Source organism: Lithobates pipiens, unplaced genomic scaffold (genome assembly GCF_037356315.1).
Source record: "Lithobates pipiens isolate NorthernLeopardFrog02 unplaced genomic scaffold, aLitPip1_a1.2 Scaffold_18, whole genome shotgun sequence".
Classification (NCBI taxonomy): Eukaryota; Metazoa; Chordata; class Amphibia; order Anura; family Ranidae; genus Lithobates; species Lithobates pipiens.
Genome location: NW_027507758.1, coordinates 446639284 through 446662789, shown reverse-complemented (window position 1 = coordinate 446662789; position 23506 = coordinate 446639284). Strand labels below are relative to the sequence as shown.

The window sequence follows — 23506 nt, the reverse complement described above, 5'->3', positions numbered from 1 at the left end:
GCATAGGGCGTGGCCACGTTGTGTGCACTCGTTTGAGACGAACGGCGGAGTTTTTTCTATACGCATATGCTTTTAATGTAAAATGTGAGTAGATCTTAATATTAATAAACGAACGATTTGGTTAAGAACGTATTACACTATGGATATGTCTTTCCTTATATAATTAACGTTGGATACCATACGGACGGAATAACGAAGCTTCACCCAGTGCACCAGCAGCAGCCAGAGAGCGACACAGTGGCTTACATTGTGAAGGTCCATCCAGCCCCACAGGGGCATTAACTCTGGTGAGAGCATTCACATACTATAGCACTGAGTGGCGCACCGGGGATGAAGTTCTCTAATTGAAAACCCGCACTATTTGCACGAGTGAATCAAATATTCCCTATTGACTTTTTGTACTAATCACAACAATAATCTGAAGAGGCAGTATTACCAAGCCAAATATTAATTTTGGACTTATATTGGACACAGATGCGTCTTCATGCGATTATTGGTTGAAAATATTTCAGACCCCTGGTTGTTTTGATCCTTAGTTATTGTCTATTTGCACATTCTGCGTCTTCATGCGATTTTTTGGTTGAATTATTTCTGATCCTTGGTTGTTCTGACCTTTAGTTGCTTTTTTGCACATTTTTTGCACATGTTTGCACAATCTGTTTTAAACTAACATATTGTTGAATACTAACATTATTTCCACCATTTTGCACATTTAAATGAATGTTTACATGTTTTTAGTAGGTTGATACGTATAGGATAATTTAACACCCAATTTGGTTTTAATTATAATGGAACATGAATGTTGACTCCACATTAATCACACACAATTTTCTTTGGATAAAATTGCTTTAGGATATCTCTGCACGGTATCACCAACAGTTTTTTCTTTTTCTTTTTATATAAAAAATAAACACTAGGTTTTGATGATAAGTTAACTCACCTCATCACTGATAGGGTTTAGCGCCATAACCTTTTTTATTTTCACACTTCTTAACAGTTTGGTTGCCCTTCTCTGCACTTTCTCCAGTTCCCCGATATCCTTTTTGTGAACTGGTGCCCAATAGTGATGGACGAACTTCCGACGGGACGTTTCGCGAACGCGAAACGCGAACGGGCACAAACGTTCGCGAAAACGACCGTTCGCCGCGGGCTCCATTGACTTCAATGGGAGGCGAATTTCGCAAACCTTTAGGTCGAATTTGCGGCCACGGGGTAATTATTAGGGGGTAGCACGTAGTCCCACCACCTGGACAATAGCATAATACATGTATGAGGTGAATTTGGGATCGATAACTACAAGCATTTTTTTTTTATTTGGGAAATTGTTCTGACAATTCAGGACTATGGAGCTAATGAAGGCAATGGAGGAGAGGGAAGGTCAGGGACCAGGGTAGGCAAACAAGAGGGTGCAGGAGATACAGAGCACTGACAGCAGCACCGTAATACAGAGCACTGACATCAGCACCGTGACATACAGCGCTGACAGCAGCTCCGTGACATACAGCGCTGACAGCAGCTCCGTGACATACAGCGCTGACAGCAGCTCCGTGACATACAGCGCTGACAGCAGCTCCGTGACATACAGCGCTGACAGCAGCTCCGTGACATACAGCGCTGACAGCAGCACCGTGACATACAGCGCTGACAGCAGCTCCGTGACATACAGCGCTGACAGCAGCTCCGTGACATACAGCGCTGACAGCAGCTCCGTGACATACAGCGCTGACAGCAGCTCCGTGACATACAGCGCTGACAGCAGCTCCGTGACATACAGCGCTGACAGCAGCTCCGTGACATACAGCGCTGACAGCAGCACCGTGACATACAGCGCTGACAGCAGCTCCGTGACATACAGCGCTGACAGCAGCTCCGTGACATACAGCGCTGACAGCAGCTCCGTGACATACAGCGCTGACAGCAGCTCCGTGACATACAGCGCTGACAGCAGCTCCGTGACATACAGCGCTGACAGCAGCTCCGTGACATACAGCGCTGACAGCAGCTCCGTGACATACAGCGCTGACAGCAGCTCCGTGACATACAGCGCTGACAGCAGCTCCGTGACATACAGCGCTGACAGCAGCTCCCTGACATACAGCGCTGACAGCAGCTCCGTGACATACAGCGCTGACAGCAGCACCGTAAGCAGCCCCAGGAGGAAGTCAGCACAGCACAGGGATGGTGTGATCCCCTCATAATAAGAACCCCCAGGAGGAAGTCAGCACAGCACAGGGATGGTGGGAGCCCCTCATAATAAGAACACCCAGGAGGAAGTCAGCACAGCACAGGGATGGTGGGAACCCCTCATAATAAGCAGCCCCAGTAGAAATATGACACCGCTCAACCTCTTCAAAGAGGAGGGTAGGGGCATATAGTACGGTGTGCTTTTTTGGGTCAGGGAAGTGAGCCAAATGAATTAAGAAGGTCTGTGTGCTTGATTCCAAAAATTGTTTATAGACATATACATGGTCTACTGATCACATGTGTTGAATTCCTCCGAGATCCATGCCTCATTCATTTTTAGAAATGTGAGGTAGTTAACACTGTGGTGAGCTAGGCGAGTACGCTTATCGGTCACAATCCCCCCTGCTGCGCTGAACGTCCTTTCGGACAGGACACTGGATGAGGGGCAAGCCAACAGTTCGATTGCAAATTGGGCAAGCTCTGGCCAGAGGTCAAGCCTGCCCACCCAGTAGTCTAGGGGTTCATCACTCCTCAGAGCGTCCACATCGGCCGTTAACCCAATGTAGTCGGACACCTGACGGTCTAGGCGTTCCCTGATGCTGGATCCGGATGACACCTGTCGATGGGTCGGCTGAAAGAATGACCTCATATCCGAAGTCACCAACACATCTTCAAACCGGCCTCTTCTTGCAGGCGCTGTTGGATTGGTACCCGCAAATCCTTCTCTGGGAGTGGGAATTGCTCCTCTGCCAGCGCACGCAAAAGCAGAATGCAGCATTTCTCGAAGCAAGGCCTGGAAGTGCTGCATTCTGACAGCCCTCTGCGACGGCGGTAACATTTCCGCCATTTTGTGTTTGTACCGGGGGTCTAAGTACGTTGCCACCCAGTACTGGTCCTTGACCCTCATGCTTTTTATACGGGGGTCCCTATTAAAACACTGGAGCATGAAGGCCCCCATTTGCACTAAAGTGGAAGCGGTGTGGTGGCCTGGCTCCTGCTCATCATCCAGGATAATGTCGTCCTCTTCATTCTCCTCTCCCCATCCTCGCACAACAGGGATCCCAGAAAGGTTTAAAGCATGCTCTTCTTGCTCCTGCTCATCCGCCCCGGCACCATCCTCCTCTGACTCCTCATCAGACTCCTGTTGTTGACTTGTCTCAGATAGAGTAGCCCCCCCTGGGAATTCATCCAGCATTGCGACTTCCTCATCTTCCCGCTCCTGCTCCTCCACAGCCTGATCAATGACACGACGCAATGCACGCTCCAGAAAGAAGGCATAAGGTACCATGTCACTGATGGCGCCATGGCTGCGACTGACCAGTTTGGTGATCTCCTCAAATGGCCGCAGAAGTCTGCATGTGTCGCGCATGAGCAGCCACTGGCGCGGTGAAAAAAAACCCAGCTCCCCAGAACCGTTTCTTTCGCAGAGTTCATACAGGTAGACGTTAACTGCACGTTTCTGCTGGAGCAGCCTATCAAGCATATAGAAGGTTGAGTTCCATCGCGTCGGGCAATCGCAAATAAGACGTCTGACCGGCAGATGGTGTCGCCGCTGAATGTCAGCAAGGCGAGCCATGGCCGTGTAAGATCTTCTGAAATGGGCCGAGATTTTCCTTGCCTGCCGCAAGATGTCCTGGACCCCAGGGTATTTGACAAGGAATCGCTGCACGACCAAGTTTAAGACGTGTGCCATGCACGGCACGTGCGTGATTTTGCCCTGTTTCAATGCGCTAAGCAGATTGGCACCGTTGTCACACACCACTTTACCAACTGTCAAATTGAGCGGTGTTAGCCACTCATCTGCCTGTGAACGCAAAGCTGAAAGGAGTGCCGGGCCAGTGTGGCTCTTTGCTTCCAGGCACAACAGACGCAGCACGGCATGGCAACGTCTCACCTGGCATGTGGAATAGGTTCTGGGGAGCTTGGGCGGTGCAGTGGAAGAGACGCTAGCAGCGGAAAAGGAGGAGGCAGCTGAGGAGGAGAGGGAGGAGGATGGAGTAGGAGGAGGAGAAGAAGAGTCAGGCCTGCATGCAATCCGTGGCGGTAAAACCAAATCTACACGGGTGCCACGGGTTACATGCTTGACGGCCGTCAGAAGGTTCACCCAGTGGGCAGTAAAACTGATATACCTTCCCTGCCCGTGTTTGCTAGACCACGTGTCTGTGGTCAGATGTATCTTGGCACCGACACTGTGTGCCAGAGATACATTCACTTGCCGCTGAACATGGCCATATAGCTCTGGGATGCCCTTCTCTGAGAAATACTTCCTTCCTGGGACCTTCCATTGTGGTGTTCCAATGGCCACAAATTTGCGAAAGGCCTCCGAGTCCACCAGTTTATATGGCAGTAGTTGGCGGGCTATGAGTTCTGACAAGCCAGCCGCCAACCGTTGGGCAAGAGGGTTATCCGGCGTCATCATTTTTTTACGCTCAAACATTAGGCCCACGGAAGCCTGCCTTTTTGCAGAAAAATGTGAGCTTGGCGTGATGGAAGGTGGAGTGGAGGACAATTGTGAGGAGAGAGGAGAAGGAGAAGTAGAAGACGAGGCTGGACGGTGAGAGCCTGCAGTGTGGCTTTGTGTGTTCCGTTGCTCCCACTGGGCTCGGTGATGGCTGCTCATGTGCCTTCTTAAGGCGGTCGTCCCTAGGTGAGTATTGGGCTTACCGCGACTAACGCGTTGACTGCAAAGATTGCAGATGGCAACGCTATTGTCAGCAGCGGACACGTTAAAAAAAGCCCACACTGCGGAGCCATGTGCCGGTGTCCTGGGAGCGCCAGATGTGACCGTACATGGTCGATGACTCGCTCCTGATACATTTGCAGTCTGCTTTGTCCCTGCTGTGCAATGTAAGTCATTGCTGCTTCTCCTCCCTATCTGCTGGTCCATATCTCCCTCTGAACTCCCCTCCTCTTCCTCTCTTGTGGGCACCCACGTGACATCACTAGACACGTCATCATCAACGTCACCTTCCCCACCGCTATAAGTAGAGTAGGCAGCAACACCGGGGACCAACCTCCTCCTTGGGCTGATCTGGGTACTGGCGTCAGACTGCTGAGTAGCGCTTGTTGCTACCTCCTCTTCCTGATCCAATACCAAGAGTGGCTGCGCATCAGAAATGTCCTCTTGATATGGATCGGAAAATAATTCCAGTGACTCAAGCGGAAGGTATGTGGTGGTGGTGGTGGTGGTCGTGTTGTTGGTGGTAGTGTCTTTGGGGGTGCACATAGCAGAGAGTGAAGAAGAGGGTGCAGATCGAGAGGATGAGGAGGGTGCAGAAGAGTAAGGCTGAGCGAGCCACTCAACCAAGTCTGGTGCATCCTTTAAAGTAATTGAACGCACCTTCTGCAACTTCCCACTTTGGCTCAAGCCTGTTGCTCCTGCCCTACCCCTACCACCCCTGCGGAAGGGCCTGCCTCTTCCTCTGCATGTCATTTTTTAAATGACCCTGTGACAAAACTCTTAGTCCCTATACCGCTGAAGGACTGCTGCAGTATAGGTGAGCGGTCAGCAGTGGTGCACGTCAACCCTATCTATTGTGGACCTATAGCGGTCCTTACAGAACAGCAGACTGTACCGCACTCAAGCCTATGTACCGTAGCACCCTATACCAAGTTACCAGTCCTTATAAGAACTTTTGTGGACCAAGCAGGTTGTGTATTAGTGTTTAGCAGACTGTACGTCAGTCCCTATACCGCTGAAGGACTGCTGCAGTATAGGGCAGCGGTCAGCAGTGGTGCACGTCAACCCTATCTATTGTGGACCGATAGCGGTCCTTACAGAACAGCAGACTGTACCGCACTCAAGCCTATGTACCGTAGCACCCTATACCAAGTTACCAGTCCTTATAAGAACTTTTGTGGAACAAGCAGGTTGTGTGTTAGTGATTAGCAGACTGTACGTCAGTCCCTATACCAATGAAGGACTGCTGCAGTATAGGGCAGCGGTCAGCAGTAGTGCACGGCAACCCTATGTATTGTGGACCGATAGCGGTCCTTACAGAACAGCAGACTGTAACGCACTCAGGCCTATGTACCGTAGCACCCTATACCAAGTTACCAGTCCTTATAAGAACTTTTGTGGACCAAGCAGGTTGTGTGTTAGTGATTAGCAGACTGTACGTCAGTCCCTATACCAATGAAGGACTGCTGCAGTATAGGGCAGCGGTCAGCAGTAGTGCACGGCAACCCTATGTATTGTGGACCGATAGCGGTCCTTACAGAACAGCAGACTGTACTGCACTCAGGCCTATGTACCGTAGCACCCTATACCAAGTTACCAGTCCTTATAAAAACTTTTGTGGACCAAGCAGGTTGTGTGTTAGTGTTTAGCAGACTGTGCGTCAGTCCCTATACCGCTGAAGGACTGCTGCAGTATAGGGCAGCGGTCAGCAGTAGTGCACGGCAACCCTATGTATTGTGGACCGATAGCGGTCCTTACAGAACAGCAGACTGTAACGCACTCAGGCCTATGTACCGTAGCACCCTATACCAAGTTACCAGTCCTTATAAGAACTTTTGTGGACCAAGCAGGTTGTGTGTTAGTGATTAGCAGACTGTACGTCAGTCCCTATACCAATGAAGGACTGCTGCAGTATAGGGCAGCGGTCAGCAGTAGTGCACGGCAACCCTATGTATTGTGGACCGATAGCGGTCCTTACAGAACAGCAGACTGTAACGCACTCAGGCCTATGTACCGTAGCACCCTATACCAAGTTACCAGTCCTTATAAGAACTTTTGTGGACCAAGCAGGTTGTGTGTTAGTGATTAGCAGACTGTACGTCAGTCCCTATACCAATGAAGGACTGCTGCAGTATAGGGCAGCGGTCAGCAGTAGTGCACGGCAACCCTATGTATTGTGGACCGATAGCGGTCCTTACAGAACAGCAGACTGTAACGCACTCAGGCCTATGTACCGTAGCACCCTATACCAAGTTACCAGTCCTTATAAGAACTTTTGTGGACCAAGCAGGTTGTGTGTTAGTGATTAGCAGACTGTACGTCAGTCCCTATACCAATGAAGGACTGCTGCAGTATAGGGCAGCGGTCAGCAGTAGTGCACGGCAACCCTATGTATTGTGGACCGATAGCGGTCCTTACAGAACAGCAGACTGTAACGCACTCAGGCCTATGTACCGTAGCACCCTATACCAAGTTACCAGTCCTTATAAGAACTTTTGTGGACCAAGCAGGTTGTGTGTTAGTGATTAGCAGACTGTACGTCAGTCCCTATACCAATGAAGGACTGCTGCAGTATAGGGCAGCGGTCAGCAGTAGTGCACGGCAACCCTATGTATTGTGGACCGATAGCGGTCCTTACAGAACAGCAGACTGTACTGCACTCAGGCCTATGTACCGTAGCACCCTATACCAAGTTACCAGTCCTTATAAAAACTTTTGTGGACCAAGCAGGTTGTGTGTTAGTGTTTAGCAGACTGTGCGTCAGTCCCTATACCGCTGAAGGACTGCTGCAGTATAGGGCAGCGGTCAGCAGTAGTGCACGGCAACCCTATGTATTGTGGACCGATAGCGGTCCTTACAGAACAGCAGACTGTAACGCACTCAGGCCTATGTACCGTAGCACCCTATACCAAGTTACCAGTCCTTATAAGAACTTTTGTGGACCAAGCAGGTTGTGTGTTAGTGATTAGCAGACTGTACGTCAGTCCCTATACCAATGAAGGACTGCTGCAGTATAGGGCAGCGGTCAGCAGTAGTGCACGGCAACCCTATGTATTGTGGACCGATAGCGGTCCTTACAGAACAGCAGACTGTAACGCACTCAGGCCTATGTACCGTAGCACCCTATACCAAGTTACCAGTCCTTATAAGAACTTTTGTGGACCAAGCAGGTTGTGTGTTAGTGATTAGCAGACTGTACGTCAGTCCCTATACCAATGAAGGACTGCTGCAGTATAGGGCAGCGGTCAGCAGTAGTGCACGGCAACCCTATGTATTGTGGACCGATAGCGGTCCTTACAGAACAGCAGACTGTAACGCACTCAGGCCTATGTACCGTAGCACCCTATACCAAGTTACCAGTCCTTATAAGAACTTTTGTGGACCAAGCAGGTTGTGTGTTAGTGATTAGCAGACTGTACGTCAGTCCCTATACCAATGAAGGACTGCTGCAGTATAGGGCAGCGGTCAGCAGTAGTGCACGGCAACCCTATGTATTGTGGACCGATAGCGGTCCTTACAGAACAGCAGACTGTACTGCACTCAGGCCTATGTACCGTAGCACCCTATACCAAGTTACCAGTCCTTATAAAAACTTTTGTGGACCAAGCAGGTTGTGTGTTAGTGTTTAGCAGACTGTGCGTCAGTCCCTATACCGCTGAAGGACTGCTGCAGTATAGGGCAGCGGTCAGCAGTAGTGCACGGCAACCCTATGTATTGTGGACCGATAGCGGTCCTTACAGAACAGCAGACTGTAACGCACTCAGGCCTATGTACCGTAGCACCCTATACCAAGTTACCAGTCCTTATAAGAACTTTTGTGGACCAAGCAGGTTGTGTGTTAGTGATTAGCAGACTGTACGTCAGTCCCTATACCAATGAAGGACTGCTGCAGTATAGGGCAGCGGTCAGCAGTAGTGCACGGCAACCCTATGTATTGTGGACCGATAGCGGTCCTTACAGAACAGCAGACTGTAACGCACTCAGGCCTATGTACCGTAGCACCCTATACCAAGTTACCAGTCCTTATAAGAACTTTTGTGGACCAAGCAGGTTGTGTGTTAGTGATTAGCAGACTGTACGTCAGTCCCTATACCAATGAAGGACTGCTGCAGTATAGGGCAGCGGTCAGCAGTAGTGCACGGCAACCCTATGTATTGTGGACCGATAGCGGTCCTTACAGAACAGCAGACTGTAACGCACTCAGGCCTATGTACCGTAGCACCCTATACCAAGTTACCAGTCCTTATAAGAACTTTTGTGGACCAAGCAGGTTGTGTGTTAGTGATTAGCAGACTGTACGTCAGTCCCTATACCAATGAAGGACTGCTGCAGTATAGGGCAGCGGTCAGCAGTAGTGCACGGCAACCCTATGTATTGTGGACCGATAGCGGTCCTTACAGAACAGCAGACTGTACTGCACTCAGGCCTATGTACCGTAGCACCCTATACCAAGTTACCAGTCCTTATAAAAACTTTTGTGGACCAAGCAGGTTGTGTGTTAGTGTTTAGCAGACTGTGCGTCAGTCCCTATACCGCTGAAGGACTGCTGCAGTATAGGGCAGCGGTCAGCAGTAGTGCACGGCAACCCTATGTATTGTGGACCGATAGCGGTCCTTACAGAACAGCAGACTGTAACGCACTCAGGCCTATGTACCGTAGCACCCTATACCAAGTTACCAGTCCTTATAAGAACTTTTGTGGACCAAGCAGGTTGTGTGTTAGTGATTAGCAGACTGTACGTCAGTCCCTATACCAATGAAGGACTGCTGCAGTATAGGGCAGCGGTCAGCAGTAGTGCACGGCAACCCTATGTATTGTGGACCGATAGCGGTCCTTACAGAACAGCAGACTGTAACGCACTCAGGCCTATGTACCGTAGCACCCTATACCAAGTTACCAGTCCTTATAAGAACTTTTGTGGACCAAGCAGGTTGTGTGTTAGTGATTAGCAGACTGTACGTCAGTCCCTATACCAATGAAGGACTGCTGCAGTATAGGGCAGCGGTCAGCAGTAGTGCACGGCAACCCTATGTATTGTGGACCGATAGCGGTCCTTACAGAACAGCAGACTGTAACGCACTCAGGCCTATGTACCGTAGCACCCTATACCAAGTTACCAGTCCTTATAAGAACTTTTGTGGACCAAGCAGGTTGTGTGTTAGTGATTAGCAGACTGTACGTCAGTCCCTATACCAATGAAGGACTGCTGCAGTATAGGGCAGCGGTCAGCAGTAGTGCACGGCAACCCTATGTATTGTGGACCGATAGCGGTCCTTACAGAACAGCAGACTGTACTGCACTCAGGCCTATGTACCGTAGCACCCTATACCAAGTTACCAGTCCTTATAAAAACTTTTGTGGACCAAGCAGGTTGTGTGTTAGTGTTTAGCAGACTGTGCGTCAGTCCCTATACCGCTGAAGGACTGCTGCAGTATAGGGCAGCGGTCAGCAGTAGTGCACGGCAACCCTATGTATTGTGGACCGATAGCGGTCCTTACAGAACAGCAGACTGTAACGCACTCAGGCCTATGTACCGTAGCACCCTATACCAAGTTACCAGTCCTTATAAGAACTTTTGTGGACCAAGCAGGTTGTGTGTTAGTGATTAGCAGACTGTACGTCAGTCCCTATACCAATGAAGGACTGCTGCAGTATAGGGCAGCGGTCAGCAGTAGTGCACGGCAACCCTATGTATTGTGGACCGATAGCGGTCCTTACAGAACAGCAGACTGTAACGCACTCAGGCCTATGTACCGTAGCACCCTATACCAAGTTACCAGTCCTTATAAGAACTTTTGTGGACCAAGCAGGTTGTGTGTTAGTGATTAGCAGACTGTACGTCAGTCCCTATACCAATGAAGGACTGCTGCAGTATAGGGCAGCGGTCAGCAGTAGTGCACGGCAACCCTATGTATTGTGGACCGATAGCGGTCCTTACAGAACAGCAGACTGTAACGCACTCAGGCCTATGTACCGTAGCACCCTATACCAAGTTACCAGTCCTTATAAGAACTTTTGTGGACCAAGCAGGTTGTGTGTTAGTGATTAGCAGACTGTACGTCAGTCCCTATACCAATGAAGGACTGCTGCAGTATAGGGCAGCGGTCAGCAGTAGTGCACGGCAACCCTATGTATTGTGGACCGATAGCGGTCCTTACAGAACAGCAGACTGTACCGCACCCAAGCCTATGTACCGTAGCACCCTAGACAGACCAAGTTACCAGTCCTGATAAAGAGCTTTGTGGAACAAGTGAGTTGTGAATGATTAGCAGACTGCAGCAGAAGGGCAGCAGTCAAGTATAATATTCTTTCTATATTTGGAAGAAAGAATATTATACGTGTACAAGCCTATTACCGTACCACTGATACCAGTCCTGAAAAGAACCTTTGTGGAACTAATAGTAACAGCAAGTCTTTAAAATTATCCTCACTGCCTGACACACTGCTTCCTGCCTGTCCCTATACAAATTGGCAAAAAAGAGTAGGCTGGAACGATTAGCTGGAACAGCTCTTTTGTGGACCTGATAGTAACAGCTAATGATGATGATGATGATGATGATGAAGAAAGACTAATCTGGCTGAGCTGTCCCTAAAATAGCAGCATACAGCGCTCTGTCCCTTTATCTAAACTGACAAAAGAAACTCAGGCTGCTGACCTAACACCTATACCAGTCCTGAAAAGAACTTTTGTGTACCAAATAGCTAGCGTTTTCTCTGTCCCTACTCCACACAGGATCCTTTCCCTACAGTGACAGAAGAAAGAATGTAAAATGGCCACCGGATCGGGTGTATTTATAGGTTAGGGGGAATGTCCAAGTGTCCATGAGCTGTCATGTCTCAATTGGTTGTCCTGTAACACATGATAAACGTGTCACGAAAGGTTAAAGTTCTTGTATACATTAAACACGTAAGTCCGCCGGGGCGAACGACGGAAAAAGGCGTTCGAACCCGCGGACGGCGAAAGTCGGAAATTCGCCGCGAAACGACCGCCGGGCGAACCGTTCGGCCATCACTAGTGCCCAATTCTGAACTGCATATTCCAGATGAGGTCTTACTAATGGTATGTACAAAGGTAAAAGGATGTCTCTATCTCTGGAGTCTACACCTCTTTTAATACAAGCATTTTAAAAAAAATATATATTATTATTTTGCTAGCTTTAGAAACTGCAGCTTGGCATTGCATGTTACTATTAAAGCAGTGGTAAACCCCTGACTTTTTTTTCTTTTTTTTGTTAACCTGCAGGGCAATGTCATAATGTGCTAGTATGCATCGCATACTAGCATATTATGTGAAACTTACCTTAGTCCGAAGCCCTTCAGCAGGCTGTCACCACTGAAGGCGCTTCCTTTGCTCGGTCTCCCTTTCAGGTTTGCGGTCTCTGACTGTGTGATTGGCCGGAGCCGCGATTACATTATTCCCACCATTTACGGTCACAGGACTCTGAAGGAATGGCGTGGGTATGTCGTTCTTTCAGATCGCATGCGCCGGTGATGGCTGCATCCACACTAAATATCTCCTAAATGGTGCACATTTAGGAGATATGTACAGTACCTATAGGTAAGCTTATTTATAGGCTTACCTATAGGTAAAAATGCATGGGTGTTTACTCCCACTTTAAGTCTATGATCTACCAGAACACCCAGATCCTTCTCCACCATTGACTCCCCAGCTGTTGTCCTAGAGTGTATGATGCGTGCGTGTTTTTAGCATTACATGTATTAACATTAACCAACTATAATGCAAGATTGACACATTTTTCTAACTGGATTAAATTGGAAAATGCATTAATGCTGGGTGAAACCTGTGTGAATCCTGTATACAACATTTATAAATAAATCCCTATTAGTGTCAATTTTGTAAAATGCTCTTAGATATGGCCAAAGCAATCTAATTATCTTGAAATATTAATGGTTAGGCTGTGGTAAACCAGAATCCTGTAGGTTGTTCTAGGTTACTACTGTTCGATTCATTGTCGTTTGCACTGCCTTACTGTATAAGCCTGCATAGTAGATTTCTATATCTGATGTTAAATCCTGCTGTAGAAAAGAATTGTCATGGGAATCTGTCCTCTCTCCATCTTTGCTCTTTCATATTTCATATGTTATTGCAGATTGCTCCCTCTCCCCCTCCCCCCTTACTACACATGAAAAGCCAAGTGGAGAGCCTTGTGCTTGCTCATTATTTGTAGTAAACAGCCAGATGCTCTGGAGGTGGAGCTTTGTCTGACAGCATTGCCTGACTGCTTACAAGAAAAACACGGCAAGCAGAAAAGGTTTGCTCTCAAGGCTTATTTGCTAACATACAGACACTCGGCTGATGCCTCTTTGAAAAATGGAGCACTTACTTAGTTCCTTGGTACAAACGGTTCTCTTGTTACGTATGTGAAGGAACATGAAGGGTGATCTGGCACTGTCAGGTGTGTATATCTTCACTCACTACTACACTGCATTGCACATTGCTGGAAATATGGGTCATTTTACGATTTCTGAACTAGTGTGAGCATAGACCAAACAGGTATCTAGTGTTGTCTTAGAAAAATCTAGAATTGGCTGGTGTTAGAGCTTGTTCATATTAGGATGTATTTAAATGTATTTTAATGCATAGAATTGTAAAAAAAAAAAAAAAAAAAAAAAAGGGTCTTTATTTCTTATTGGTGTATGCTCGAAAAATGTGTGTATTTTGCGTCTTTTGCAGGTTCTTTAAAATGGTGTACCTAAAATGCACATATGTGCCTTTAAATGGAGAAAATGTAGCCTTAGGCTTTATATAACTGTTCGCTAAAATAATGTTCCTTATATGTGTGTTTGGCTTTAATTCCCTTATATAATAAGACAGTGATGTGATATTTAAATAGCAGTAATCCCACACAAACCAATCAGATGTTGGGTCACTATTATCAGATCAGTGTGAGATGATGTCTGCCTATGTTCCTTATTATTTATTCCCTCTATGCTTTGCCTTTTTAAAATACCATTATACAGTATTTTAATATATACTAGACATATAATGTCTAATGCATTAACGCATTTAGCTGTACAAACCGTTAAAGTACTTTTTGGCCCTAGATCTCGATTTTACGTAGGAAACTTTGGTTTGGGTAACACTAATTTTAATTCGAATATGGCAGGTTTGAATTGTTTGTAACATTCGCTATTTTAAGATTTTGAATAATTGATTGTATAGAGGACAGTCATGCTCCCTCTAGCTTTCTCAGCTTTGTGCATACTGTATTTATTGTACATATGACACGCTGTAGATAAAGATTTTCCCCTAAAATCCTCATTTACATATTCAAGCATCTGCCCAATGCACCTGGTCTGGATAGGTATATAATGGCCAAAAACATTAGGTCAAAACGGATCAGTTATATGTTTAAATATTCCACCTAGCAGCACAAGGGTCTTCATTTCCAATCCTAATCACCTGCACAGAGTTTGTATGTGCCTGCATGGGTTTCTTTCAGGTACTCCGGTTTCCTCCCACACTCCAAAGACATGCTGTTAAGTTAATTGGCTCCTGTCTAATTTGTCCCTAATATATGTATGAATGTGAGTTAGGGACCTTAGATTGTAAGCTCCTTAAGGGCAGGGACTGATGTGAATGTACAATATGTTTAAAGCTCTGTGTAAATTTACTGCTCTATAGAAATACCTATAATAAAATAAATAATAGATATGACCTTAAAGAGTATCTAAACCCAAAAGCAAACATTGTTTAACTTACTAACTATTTCACATGGTGATTGCATTATTTTAATTTTTTTCGATTTTTTAAAAAATATTTTTTCCTGAGTTTAGATACGCTTTGATGAATATACCCCTATATATCAGTCTGGTGGTAGGTTTGTTATGATAAACCTAGCTTGTTCTTTTTTTTTGTAATGAAGATTTCAAAAATAGTTGAAAACACTCCTACAACCCAGTGTTTTACAAAACATATTTAAAATATTTTTTTGGGAAAGTTTACAGGAAGTTGCTTTTCAGGAAGGAATGCTTGTATTCACATCCGGAGTGAGTTCTTTATATACATTCATAATAAAGATGCTTATCAGGCATTGAGCATTAAGAATAAGAGAAGATCTTCCACCAGTACAACAGAGGTTTGTGCGATTAGTTTAGTACGAATCTCAAATTCGTACGAATTTCCCTAAATTCGTACGTTCGGGAGGATCAGAAATACGAATTGCCATGCGTCCGAATTTTGTACAAAATACGATCTTTTGTTTACGAATCCCCAGGAGGAAGTCGGCACAGCACAGGGATGGTGGGAGCCCCTCATCTAATGAAAATTCGTATTTCGGATATGAAATTCTTCAATGGAATTTCGTATTTTGGATAAAAACCAAACTTCCATCAGCATCGACTGTCATATTGAGGTATATTTTTGCCTTTAAATTCATCGTAAAGAACTTTCGTACAAGTTAACGAACCTAACACCAATTCGTATTTTGTACGAATTGAAATTGAATTTTGGACACGAAATACGAAGTAAGAATTAATTTAAATATGAACCGTAATGGAACAGAACGAAACAAATTTATTGACAGCACCCATGTCTAGTGGCTGTAGGAGCAAAGGTTGTTCCCGTCTAGATAATATTTCCATTTGAGAAGAAGAAGAATAGGTTTTTGGCTATGAAATGGTTATGGTTTTGAATGGAAAACCAGTCATTTTCACAAACACGTTGTTGGTGATATTATGATCGTGTGGAATGGCTCAGTATTATTTTTAAAAACAACATATTTTACCACCAATACAGAGGCAATTTTCTAAAAAAAAATTTACGCACAAAGGTACATTTTAAGGACACTTACCTGCCGTCAATCAGCTCCCATCATCTTATATGGCTAAAAAACATCTTGTGATGCCAATTAATAAATAAACAAAATTGCACAAATGAAAACAATTCCCTAGAAAAATAAAAAAATATGAAAAAAATGTTGAAGAATTCATATATATATATATATATATATATATATATATATATATATATATATATATAGTGTATAGAGAAAGGATAGGGAGAATTAATAGCCAGAGGATATTTTAACAGAACAGAACAGAAATTGCGTTTATCACCTAATTTTAATGTCCAACATTAGCCCTGGATAAATGATTAAGCATTTATGAAAATGTGTCCCTAGTAATAAACCCCATTAAGTTTTTGTGGCTAATTATATGAGGAAAACATTTGTGTTCACAGTTACAATGGAGGAGAATAGTATAACTCAGGTGACACGACTCATATACTTCAAATGCTCCAGTGCCCTATGGTTTACAATACATAGGCTGAACCAAACTTTGTTTAATGAAAAGAATAACAGTGGATATACTGTATATTATACTGTCAACACTGGTTACAAAAACCTCAGTGTTTCACTACTGTACATTTCAAAAAATACCATAATAAAAACTCTAGACCAGCCTTTTTCAACTAGGGTGCCTTCAGACTTTGGCAAAATCCCTAAAAATTGCCCAAAAGTTGCATACAAGCCAGTGGGTGGATGAAGCCTGCCTTTCAGTTACACATAGCCTCAGGTTTTCATTGTGCACCATTTCAACCTTCCAGCACCCGTGTTCTAACATCCAATTACATCATCGGTTGGAGGACTTTGGGCACCTGCATGGCACCCTTGTTTGCCCCTCTCATTCATCACTGGGGTCACATTGGCTGAGCGAGTGAGAGAAGCTGATGGGGAAGATAAAAATGTGAATACTTCTAGTTAGTAACAGTGTGCAAAAGTGTATTTGCTTAGGAAATTAAAGAGGAAGTAAACCCTGATGGGTTTACTTCCTCTTTCATTCCCTACAAAGGCAAAGCATAATGGACCGCATAGTAGCCCATTATGTATCACTTACCTGACACAGGAGCCAGCGAAGTCGCCGCTGTCCCCTGTAGTCCGCTGCATCCATCTTGCTGATGGCGTCTCGCAGCTCCGCCGCTGTCATTCGGCGAAGCCGCGATGACGTCACTTCCACGCATGCGCATGGGAGTCGATACGCGCAGCAGCTCCATTCTTGGAAATGCCGCGCTCAGTGCACCTGCGCGCCGCTGTCTACGGGCAAATATCTCCTAAACCATATAGGTTTAGGAGATATTGCTTAGACCTACAGGTAAGCCTTAATCTAGGCTTACCTGTAGGTCAAAGTGGTTTGTAAGGGTTTACAACCACTTTAAATCACCACTAACGGTGGGTGTCCTACTTGTGCGGATTTTGCTGGGTTATATACAACTGTTAGTTTAGTTTTTTACATTTTCAGAATGGGGTGCCTCAAGATTGTATATCATTTTAAAGGGTGCCTTTACTGAAAAAATGTTGAGAAACACTTCTAGACTTTCACAATTTTGGGGGATTGATAGAGTTGCAGGAATTTATTGAGGGAATTATCTAATAGGGAAAAATGGTGCATTTGGAAATCATGTTGCCTTCTTGTATAATGTCTTATTTTGTATCCTACATATTTTTAGGGTTTTACTGCTGCAATTTTAGAGTAATCTGCTCCTTGGGGTTATTTATTTGTAATAGTGTACATGATTAATCTATGTATTTGCTGCTGCTTTGGTTTTGCTTTGGTTTTGCTGTAATATTTCATTTAGGCATTTTTTTTATATATAATTTGATTAAGGAGATACTGTACACCTATTCATCATTACATGCTGGTATAGAAGGGTTAATAATATAGTCATGATCTAGCCTGACATCTAACTAGGAGGAGATTGCCAACAGCTGGCACCTGATTCACAATGGAGATGGGCTGTGTAAATGATGGGAATGCCTGACCAGGCTACACATTTGGGGCTAAATGCATCAGGTTGGAGTTTGGTGACATCACAGAAGGGCACAATCTTGGTGCAGCGATGCAGCGGGATTTACTTCTGGTTAATGAGCTGTAGCATGCTGTAAAGTACGCTGACTGGCTTGCTTTGAACCATGCTTTTTTACACAGTGCTTTTTTGCACACCCCAAATGTGAGTTTTAAATTTTAAAGAATTTACACTATTACAATTTGTTTTTCCTGTCTTTATCGGTTATCTGGATGTTGGCTAAGTGCAGTTAAAGTGGCTGTAAAGGCAGAATGTTGTTTACCTTACTGCATTCTTTACAGTAAGGAAAAATATCTTGTGCATTCAGCTCCCCCCGCAGATCCCCCTAAATATCTATCTGAGTCTATTCTTGATCCAGCGATGTGCACCAGAGCCAAGGCTCTCTTGGTTCTCTTGCTCCTCATTGGCTCAGATAATACTGTCAATCAGCCAGTGATGAGGGAGCAGGGAGGTGGGACCGAGACCTACTCCATGTGTCTTATGGACACACAGAGCAAGGTTCAGGGGTGAGCACTCATGAGTGCCCCCATTGCAAGTGGCTAGCTATGGGGGCAGTCTGTGATGTGGTGGAGCCCATAGTGCTGGTAGAGGACCTGAGAAAAGGAAGATCAGGGCTGCTCTGTGCAAAACCATTGCACAGAGCAAGTAAATATTACATGTTTGTTATTTTAATAAAATAAAAAATAAAGGATTAAGTGGGCCAAGCTTAAGGTGTGTTCCCACAGAGGTCCAATAAAGATAGAGATTGAATAGACTGTCTGAATATACTGCACATTTGTTTCACCTAAGATGGTGCTGGGATTTCTGTGTTTATAAGCAGTTTGGTGTTTATATATAAGTACTACATTATTAGTTAATTTTTACATTGTTTCAAGAGGGCCTGAACTATTTTAAGTCTAGTAGATGTGGATTTTATTATTTGTTCATTGTTATCGTTTTCTTGGTTTAGTGGGGGTATGTAAAAAGCGAGGAAATTTTATTTAAAAAAAATATTTAGCTCAAGTAAATGGTCTGTCCAGCTTAGTGATTGTAAAGTCTCATATTTTTTCCTATAAAAATAACAAACGTTATACTTACCTGTTCTGTGCAGTAGGTTTGCACAAAGCAGCCTGATTCCTTCTCTTCTTGGGTCCCTCTTCTGTGATCCTGGCCCCTCCCTCCTGTTAATTGCCCCCACAGAAAGCAGCTTGTTATGGGGGCACCCAAACTGAGTCACAGCTTCCTGTGTCCATTCAGACACAGAGCCCTGGCCCCACCCCCTCTCTCTGCTGATTGGCTAGTTGACTTTGACAAGCAGCTGGAAGCCAATGGTGCTGCTGCTGCGTCTCAGCCAATCAGGAGGGAGAATCTCGGACGGCTGACACACTCGTGGACAGAGAGGGAATTCAGGTAAGTGTTTTGGGGGCTGAGGCTGGCTGTTTCACATAGAAGGCTTTTTATCTTAATGCAAAGAATGATAAAAAATCTTCTGACTTTACAACCTCTCTAAATCCCCAAAAATCTCTTCTATCTCTTGGGGGCTCTCTTGGTGACATACTTTTGTTTGAAATCCTGGATTTGTAAACATGAGTGGTTTCTAGCATATCAAAAGATTTAAAGGATAAGTTCACATTTGGGAGCATGTTACACCCAAGGTTAGAGTGTAACCTGCTCCAGCCCCCCCCCCCCCGATCTGCCCCCTGGCAACAGGCAGGGGCTCATCTCCCTGTACCCACTGTCATTTTTCAAAAACAGTGCAGATGTGCCCACACAGGCACATCATTCATCCACAGCAATCTGTGAATTACTACAAGTACCGTCTTCTACCGTGGCAGGTGGCTTGTAGTTCTCAATGAAATAAAAAGGTGCTGGTGAGCGCTCTCGTAGTTCATGGATTCTTCCTGGACTTCAGTAACTGTCTGGGCAGACAGCTGTACTCGGTATCTGCAGGGGCTTGACATTGAAAATGCGTTCTACAGGTCATGGGTTCAATGCTCTACAGGCTCCTGCCGGGGAAAAAAAAACAATTTTTTTCTGCAGAAATATGTATTTTTTATTTTTTCCCAAAAAATGTATTTAGCTTTTAATTTATTTTATATAATGCAGAATGGAAAAGGATCTGAAACAGGCAAAACTCCCAGATGGACAGTATTGGGAATTATGGCAAAAAGACCTTACTATTGAAGTGTCCTGGATGCCAAGGGCTGACTTAGCCCACCAGACTCTACTTTTTAACTAAAATATCACTTTTAGTTTTTTTTTTTTTTTAATGGGCTCTTTATTGATTATTTGGTAAACAAACATTTTTGTAAATTTATATTGTTACTAGTGATGAATGTGGCTAAAATAGGTTGTCATAAAAGTCTTAAAAAAGGAGCAACTGCTGACTTACCCCTCACTCATTCCTTTGTCATCAGTGAATGACTAGAATTTTTTTTTATAGATGAGTATAATTTATATTATGACTGCCATGCAGTTTTGTTTAGAATTGTGAGCCCTTTGCCCTGCCTTCACTTATGTATAAGGGGTCATTCACACAGGAAGAAAAACTGTTGTGTTTACATACACACAATGGGGGTTATTTACTAAAGGAAAATCCACTTTGCGCTGCAAGTGCACTTGGAAGTAAAGTCACTGTAGATCCGAGGGTTACATGCAAGGAAAATAAAAAACAGCATTTAACTTGCACATGATTGGATAATAAAATCAGCAGAGCTTCCACTCATTTCAGATATACCCCTTAGATTTAGAGCAATTGCACTTCCAAGTGCACTTGCAGTGCAGAGTGGATTTGCCTTTTGTAAATAACCCCCAATGCATAGTCCTGTGCGTATCTAAACGCAGTACTATAGTAATAAATGGTCCCATGCACACAGCTGCATCTACATGCACAAATGTGCGCTGTGTTTTTCCACACACAAAAATGTAGGACACAGCTGCGTCAGGGGCCACATAGATCTGCGGACTTTACATGCATATGTAAATAAACACGCTGTAACATGGGGACCATTAGCTCTCGTGGTAGATGAATTTGTCAGTGATATAAGCCAGTCAAGAACTATATTTTAGGGCATGGTAGCCCATCTTTTCTTAAAAAGGCAAATAAAAGTCTGTAACAAGATTTCCCACGCAGGGGTCTTCTCCAGTAAATCCACAAACAGAAAAATGCTAGCCCACCTGACTCCCTTTAGCAGTACCTCTGTTCTTTATCCTGTTCACACAGACTACAGAATTCCTCAATGTTGACGGCTTTACTTTAGCTCCCTCAGCTTCGCTCTGGCCTTAGTCCTCAGGCCGTTTACTGACTCTTGCAGTCACACACATTCTGGCTACCTCTTGCAGCCCCTCTGACTCCTGGAGACCTCCTGTCTCTCTTGGGGTGGAGCAGTCTCCATCTGGAAGCCATGGGACATTCCCATACCTTCATTATAAAGGAGTGTGCTCATCTGAGCACACACCCTGCTGGTCCTCTACAAAACTTGGATACAGGGTTGGAGATCCCATCCCGCCCAAGACACTATGGAATCTCCAAACTACAGAGCCCCATGCTGGAATACCAAAACCTGGAGAGAACTGCAAAAACAGTTTTCTCCAGTCCACACCTATGCTCTGCAGTCTTACACCAAGCCAATGTGCACACCATGTGTCCCCCAAACTACCAAATTTACAGTGACAGCATCTCCTACTGTCACAGTGCATAGACATGTATAAACTCGCACAAATGCATACATGTACATTGTAGTCATTAATTAGAATGAAAGAAGAATTGTATGCATCTAAACACTGTATGTGTCTAAATCTGATTACTTTAGGTGCAGAGTCTGCAAACTCTTCCAACAAGAACCTGGGTTCTGTGCAGAAAATATGTATACATCTGTGTGGATGAGCCCTAAATCCATATATTGAACTTCCTCTGACAAAGTGAAATGTAGTCCTGCCTGTTGATTTGCACAGCTGCTTTAATTTGTGTAAATAATACTTGTTGAGCCTGCCAGTTTTTAGTTTGCCTTCCTGGTATAGGGTTATAATGTCATTCACAGGTTGCCTTAGCATACCAGGAAGCAGAACTAGCTTTATTGTCTAGTATTGTCACCAGCAGATGTGACCCATTGTGACATAGTCCCATCAACCACTTGTCTCTGCAGAGACGGAGAGCTGCATAGTGGTCACTTGATCACTAGAACAAAGGAATAAAAAGGCTTGTAATAATATTTTTTTTCAAGACTGAATTGACTTGTACTGCTTGGTGTTTGTCTGTGTTTCAGTGTTAGCCCTTGTACACACGGTCGGAGATTCCGACAACCAAATCCATCGGATTTGGTCCGTCGGATTATGTCCGAAACTGTTGCATACACACGGTCGGACAAAGTTGTCAGAAAATCCGACGTGATGACATTATTTTGTTACGGTGGGACTACGTTCACGCTAGTAGCCAATAGCTTTGGTGTAGGAATTTGATCTGAGCATGAGTGGCACTTTGTCCGATCGGAATTCTCTACACATGATCGGAGTATGTCCTATCTGAGCATTTTGTCTGAAAATTTTATCAACAAGTTGGAAAACTTGGTCCGTCGGATACTCCGACGGAAACAGTCCGATGTAGACCACACACAGTCGGAATATCTGACAAAACGGTCCGACTGTGTGTACAAGGGCTAAGAGGTGCTGAAGGTTTACATGTACTTTAATTTGTCTAACATATTGGTCTTTTACTTACTAGTCTCTCTATTAATTCTATATAAGCCACATACCAGGGGGATGTAATTATAATCTAATGATTCTTATTATTGCTGTTTATAATGATAACATGAAAAATAGACTCACAATGTTGTATTAAAAAAAAAACAACTGTCCTGTGTTTTGTACAAGGAAACATCAGTGTATATATGCAGTAAAGCATGTTTGTTATACTGACTGTGGAACCTAAGGGGTTAATCCTCCACATTGTGTAAAAAGGCTGTTTGATCATGTCTTCTCTGATCCTCGCCTTCTTCCACAGTCCCCAATCCATCTCCTTATAGTATAGAGCTTTGAGGGGAACTCTGCACATGCTGAGTTTAGTGTGTATTGCTAGATCGGCATGTGATCAGCACAGGGCCAATCAGCACTGTCCAGATGGAGGGTTAGAGGTCCTGCAGCCTCATAGGACTATTAGAGAAGAATGAAAACTCCTACCAGACACTAATAAAAGACTGCTATAAACTGCTGATGAGAAAAGGCATTTAGCAGTTTATAATTACTAAAATGATTGCATTTCCATGTTCTGTGTACTGTGGGAGACCAGATATAGTGAATGCGGGGTGCTAGGTTTAGTAATACTTCAATAGTTAGAATGTTTTCCCCATATTTTGTTTTGGTTTTCTTGGAATTGTATTGTAAATGTGCATCTATTTGCAATAAATATTATATATATACAGGCATACCCCACTTTTACGTATGCAATGGGGTTTATTCACTAAAGCTGAAAGGTGCAAAATCAGGCTCACTTCTGCATAGAAACCAATGATTTTCCAGGTTTTATTACCAAAGCTTAACCTCCCTGGTGGTAATCCCGAGTCTGGTTCTGGTTGGGATTTTAGTACCATAAGCGGTAACCCCGAGCCAGACTCGGGATCACATCGCTGGATACAGGGAGAGGTTACTTACCTTGTCCCCTGGATCCAGCCATGTCCTCCGCGCTGTGTGATCGAGCTGTCCTCCACTCGATTCACACAGTGCCCGAGTGCCGCCGAGCTCCATTCCCTGCGACGTTACGGCGCACAGGAGCGGAGATCGGCGCCAAATTCAAAAAAGTAAAAACACACAAAACACACACAGCACTGTAATCTTACAAAGCC

General features: G+C 44.6%; 1 protein-coding gene across 2 annotated transcripts in view; it reads left to right on the top strand.

The window, feature by feature from the left end:
* Window positions 1-23506, top strand: part of NYAP2 (neuronal tyrosine-phosphorylated phosphoinositide-3-kinase adaptor 2) — a 295588-nt gene that overhangs the window by 73865 nt on the left and 198217 nt on the right. Inside the window, exon 1 of one of the 2 annotated variants that reach the window (XM_077488200.1) lies at window positions 13042-13281. The exons of the other annotated variant lie outside the window; for it this stretch is intronic. The gene's annotated coding sequence lies outside the window, so the exon portion shown is untranslated. Of the gene's footprint in view, window positions 1-13041; window positions 13282-23506 lie in introns of those variants that run through there. 2 annotated transcript variants of the gene reach the window in all.